Raw genomic sequence first — 6,000 nt, 5'->3', positions numbered from 1 at the left:
GGATATATGTTTTCTCTGCCTCCTTCATGGAGTCTCCTGAGGTGAGCGTCCTCACTGCTGAGTGTTTGGTGCAGTGTAGCAGCAGCCCCCAGGACACAGTGTGGGGCAGATGACACAGCGGTGGGCGGGGCAGATGACACAGCGGTGGGCGGGGCTGTGGGCGGGGCTCCGGGCTGTGCAGCCTGTGTTCTCTGGTGTCTGACCAGCAGGCTGCAGGAGAGCAGCGTTAACCCTTCCGGCACCGGCGGCCGCTGCTGCTGACAGTCCGTGCCGCCCGTCACTATTGGAGGCGGCTGCAGCCAATCAGCGGCGGCTTCTCTGGGAGGGGGCGGGAATGGGCGGCTGTTTGGCTTCTTGCAGGACGAGGCCTCCGGTGTGTGCCGGTGTGGAGGCTGCAACCGGGAGCGAGGCTGCGGGACATGGAAGGTACCGCGACCCCCTCAGACACTGCGCGACCCCCTCAGACACCGCGACCCCCGACACTGCGACCCTCAGACACTGCGCGACCATCTCAGCGCACAGTGCCTCAGAGGCATATAATACGTCCCCCCCACACCCTGCGCTGTGCCCTCATATAATACGTCCCCCCCACACCCTGCGCTGTGCCCTCATATAATACGTCCCCCCCACACCCTGCGCTGTGCCCCCATATAATACGTCCCCCCCACACCCTGCGCTGTGCCCCATATAATACGTCCCCCCACACCCTGCGCTGTGCCCCCATATAATATGTCCCCCCCACACCCTGCGCTGTGCCCCATATAATACGTCCCCCCCACACCCTGCGCTGTGCCCCATATAATACGTCCCCCCCACACCCTGCGCTGTGCCCCATATAATACGTTTTCCCCACACCCTGCGCTGTGGCCCCATATAATACGTCCCCCCCACACCCTGCGCTGTGCCCCCATATAATACGTCCCCCCACACCCTGCGCCCCATATAATACGTCCCCCCACACCCTGCGCTGTGCCCCATATAATACGTCCCCCCCACACCCTGCGCTGTGCCCCCATATAATACGTCCCCCCCACACCCTGCGCTGTGCCCCATATAATACGTCCCCCCCACACCCTGCGCTGTGCCCCATATAATACGTCCCCCCCACACCCTGCGCTGTGCCCCATATAATACGTCCCCCCCACACCCTGCGCTGTGCCCCCATATAATACGTTTTCCCCACACCCTGCGCTGTGGCCCCATATAATACGTCCCCCCCACACCCTGCGCTGTGCCCCCATATAATACGTCCCCCCACACCCTGCGCCCCATATAATACGTCCCCCCACACCCTGCGCTGTGCCCCATATAATACGTCCCCCCCACACCCTGCGCTGTGCCCCCATATAATACGTCCCCCCACACCCTGCGCTGTGCCCCATATAATACGTCCCCCCCACACCCTGCGCTGTGCCCCCATATAATACGTCCCCCCACACCCTGCGCTGTGCCCCATATAATACGTCCCCCCCACACCCTGCGCTGTGCCCCCATATAATACGTCCCCCCACACCCTGCGCCCCATATAATACGTCCCCCCACACCCTGCGCCCCATATAATACGTCCCCCCACACCCTGCGCTGTGCCCCATATAATACGTCCCCCCACACCCTGCGCTGTGCCCCATATAATACGTCCCCCCACACCCTGCGCTGTGCCCCCATATAATATGTCCCCCCCACACCCTGCGCTGTGCCCCATATAATACGTCCCCCCCACACCCTGCGCTGTGCCCCATATAATACGTCCCCCCCACACCCTGCGCTGTGCCCCCATATAATACGTTTTCCCCACACCCTGCGCTGTGGCCCCATATAATACGTCCCCCCCACACCCTGCGCTGTGCCCCCATATAATACGTCCCCCCACACCCTGCGCCCCATATAATACGTCCCCCCACACCCTGCGCTGTGCCCCATATAATACGTCCCCCCCACACCCTGCGCTGTGCCCCCATATAATACGTCCCCCCACACCCTGCGCTGTGCCCCATATAATACGTCCCCCCCACACCCTGCGCTGTGCCCCCATATAATACGTCCCCCCACACCCTGCGCTGTGCCCCATATAATACGTCCCCCCCACACCCTGCGCTGTGCCCCCATATAATACGTCCCCCCACACCCTGCGCCCCATATAATACGTCCCCCCACACCCTGCGCCCCATATAATACGTCCCCCCACACCCTGCGCTGTGCCCCATATAATACGTCCCCCCACACCCTGCGCTGTGCCCCATATAATACGTCCCCCCCCACACCCTGCGCTGTGCCCCATATAATACGTCCCCCCCACACCCTGCGCTGTGCCCCATATAATATGTCCCCCCCACACCCTGCGCTGTGCCCCCATATAATATGTCCCCCCCACACCCTGCGCTGTGCCCCCATATAATACGTCCCCCCCACACCCTGCGCTGTGCCCCCATATAATACGTCCCCCCCACACCCTGCGCTGTGCCCCGATATAATACGTCCCCCCACACCCTGCGCTGTGCCCCCATATAATACGCCCCCCCACACCTTGCGCTGTGCCCCCATATAAAATGTCCCCCCACACCCTGCGCTGTGCCCCCATATAATACGTCCCCCCCACACCCTGCGCTGTGCCCCCACACCCTGCGCTGTGCCCCCATATAATACGTCCCCCCCACACCCTGCGCTGTGCCCCCATATAATACGTCCCCCCCACACCCTGCGCTGTGCCCCGATATAATACGTCCCCCCACACCCTGCGCTGTGCCCCCATATAATACGCCCCCCCACACCTTGCGCTGTGCCCCCATATAATATGTCCCCCCCACACCCTGCGCTGTGCCCCCATATAATACGTCCCCCCCACACCCTGCGCTGTGCCCCCATATAATACGTCCCCCCCACACCCTGCGCTGTGCCCCCATATAATACGTCCCCCCACACCCTGCGCTGTGCCCCCATATAATACGCCCCCCCACACCTTGCGCTGTGCCCCCATATAATACGTCCCCCCACACCCTGCGCTGTGCCCCCATATAATACGTCCCCCCCACACCCTGCGCTGTGCCCCCATATAATACGTCCCCCCCACACCCTGCGCTGTGCCCCCATATAATACGTCCCCCCACACCCTGCGCTGTGCCCCCATATAATACGTCCCCCCCACACCCTGCGCTGTGCCCCCATATAATACGTCCCCCCACACCCTGTGCTGTGTCCCCCCCCCCACACCCTGTGCTGTGTCCCCCCCCACACCCTGCGCTGTGCCCCCATATAATACGTCCCCCCCATACCCTGCGCTGTGCCCCCATATAATACGTCCCCCCCACACCCTGCGCTGTGCCCCCACATAATACGCTGTACCCCCACACCCTGCGCTGTGCCCCCACATAATACGGTGTGCCACCATATAATACGTCCTCCCCACACCCTGCGCTGTGCCCTCATATAATACGCTGTACCCCCACACCCTACGCTGTGCCCCCACTTAATACGTTGTACCCCCACACCCTGCGCTGTGCCCCCATATAATATGTTGTACCTCTACACACTGCGCTGTGCCCCCATATAATACGCTGTACCCCCACACCCTGCGCTGTGCCCCCATATAATACGCTGTACCCCCACACCCTGCGCTGTGCCCCCATATAATCCCCCCACACCCTGCGCTGTGCCCCCATATAATACGTCCCCCCACACCCTGCGCTGTGCCCTCATATAATACGCTGTACCCCCACACTCTGCGCTGTGCCCCCACATAATGCGTTGTACCCCCATATAATACGTTGTGCCCCCACACCCTGCGCTGTGCCCCCATATAATACGTTGTGCCCCCACACCCTGCGCTGTGCCCCCATATAATACGTTGTGCCCCCACACCCTGCACTGTGCCCCCATATAATACGTTGTACCCCCACACCCTGCACTGTGCCCCCATATAATACGTTGTACCCCCACACCCTGCACTGTGCCCCCATATAATACGTTGTACCCCCACACCCTGCACTGTGCCCCCATATAATACGTTGTACCCCCACACCCTGTACCTGCCTGTAACATGCCATCAGCAGGATCGGGGGTTTCCTTGACCCCTCAGTTTTGGCTTAGATCCTTAGTAATCACTGGCGGCCATCACTGCCCGTTCCCCACATTGAGGAGATCTTGCATTATAGCGCAGAGATCTCCAGGTTCTGCTGGAGCTTGTAGTTCTCCATTTGTGAGCTGCATGTGTTAGGGTCTTGTTGCAGCGGACAACGCTCTGCAGATTCCAACACATGAAAAATGCTCCCGTCATGTTTCCATGGGAACAGGAATCCTGTGAGACAATCGCTCTGCTCTTAGGGACGGAGGTCATTGGGGACACCGAATCTACCAAGAGGGTCCCCGACCTGACACATGGTCACACCAGCCCCGAACAGCAGAGGCTGTACATGGATCTGATCGGGATCGTTCACACCGAGATATTGATGTTGAGTCCAGATGAAAAACTTATTCAAATACTTTTATAATAATCTTCATATGTGCTAAACCCAGGATGGGCGGCACTGATCTCCACATGTATGGTTCCCATGGTGCTGGCCTCCACATGTATGGCTCCCATGGTGCTGGTCTCCTCATCTATGGCTCCCATGGTGCTGGTCTCCACATGTATGGCTCCCATGGTGCTGGCCTCCACATGTATGGCTCCCATGGTGCTGGTCTCCACATGTATGGCTCCCATGGTGCTGTCTCCGCATGTATGGCTCCCCTGGTGCTGGTCTCCGCATGTATGGCTCCCCTGGTGCTGGTCTCCGCATGTATGGCTCCCATGGTGCTGGTCTCCACATGTATGGCTCCCATGGTGCTGGTCTCCACATGTATGGCTCCCATGGTGCTGTCTCCACATGTATGGCTCCCCTGGTGCTGGCCTCCACATGTATGGCTCCCATGGTGCTGGTCTCCACATGTATGGCTCCCATGGTGCTGGTCTCCACATGTATGGCTCCCATGGTGCTGGTCTCCACATGTATGGCTCCCATGGTGCTGGTCTCCACATGTATGGCTCCCATGGTGCTGGCCTCCACATGTATGGCTCCCATGGTGCTGGTCTCCACATGTATGGCTCCCATGGTGCTGGTCTCCACATGTATGGCTCCCATGGTGCTGGTCTCCACATGTATGGCTCCCATGGTGCTGGTCTCCACATGTATGGCTCCCATGGTGCTGGTCTCCACATGTATGGCTCCCATGGTGCTGGTCTCCACATGTATGGCTCCCATGGTGCTGGTCTCCACATGTATGGCTCCCATGGTGCTGGTCTCCACATGTATGGCTCCCATGGTGCTGGTCTCCACATGTATGGCTCCCATGGTGCTGGTCTCCACATGTATGGCTCCCATGGTGCTGGTCTCCACATGTATGGCTCCCATGGTGCTGGTCTCCACATGTATGGCTCCCATGGTGCTGGTCTCCACATGTATGGCGCCCATGGTGCTGGTCTCCACATGTATGGCTCCCATGGTGCTGGTCTCCACATGTATGGCTCCCATGGTGCTGGTCTCCACATGTATGGCTCCCATGGTGCTGGTCTCCACATGTATGGCTCCCATGGTGCTGGTCTCCACATGTATGGCTCCCATGGTGCTGGTCTCCACATGTATGGCTCCCATGGTGCTGGTCTCCACATGTATGGCTCCCATGGTGCTGGTCTCCACATGTATGGCTCCCATGGTGCTGGTCTCCACATGTATGGCTCCCATGGTGCTGGTCTCCACATGTATGGCTCCCATGGTGCTGGTCTCCACATGTATGGCTCCCATGGTGCTGGTCTCCACATGTATGGCGCCCATGGTGCTGGTCTCCACATGTATGGCGCCCATGGTGCTGGTCTCCACATCTATGGCGCCCCTGGTGCTGGTCTCCACATCTATGGCGCCCCTGGGTCTTTGGCCTTTGTCTAAGGGCCCCTTCACACTGTGCAATCAAAGTCTGAACGAGCGTTCGATTTGTGACGTTTATCCGTCCTCGTTCCGAGGTTGCAAAGTG

The 6,000-nt window shown here is 59.5% G+C and overlaps 1 protein-coding gene across 1 annotated transcript in view; it reads left to right on the top strand.

Annotated features, from left to right (window-relative positions):
* The first annotated feature begins 280 nt into the window (after positions 1–280).
* DAG1 (dystroglycan 1) overlaps positions 281–6,000 on the top strand; it is a 39,651-nt gene continuing 33,931 nt past the window's right edge. Inside the window, exon 1 of the mRNA XM_077277241.1 lies at positions 281–426. The gene's annotated coding sequence lies outside the window, so the exon portion shown is untranslated. The remainder of the gene's footprint in view (positions 427–6,000) is intronic.

The sequence above is a fragment of the Ranitomeya variabilis genome, chromosome 8 (genome assembly GCF_051348905.1).
Source record: "Ranitomeya variabilis isolate aRanVar5 chromosome 8, aRanVar5.hap1, whole genome shotgun sequence".
In the NCBI taxonomy this organism is placed as follows: domain Eukaryota; kingdom Metazoa; phylum Chordata; class Amphibia; order Anura; family Dendrobatidae; genus Ranitomeya; species Ranitomeya variabilis.
This window is presented reverse-complemented; position numbering and strand designations above follow the sequence as displayed.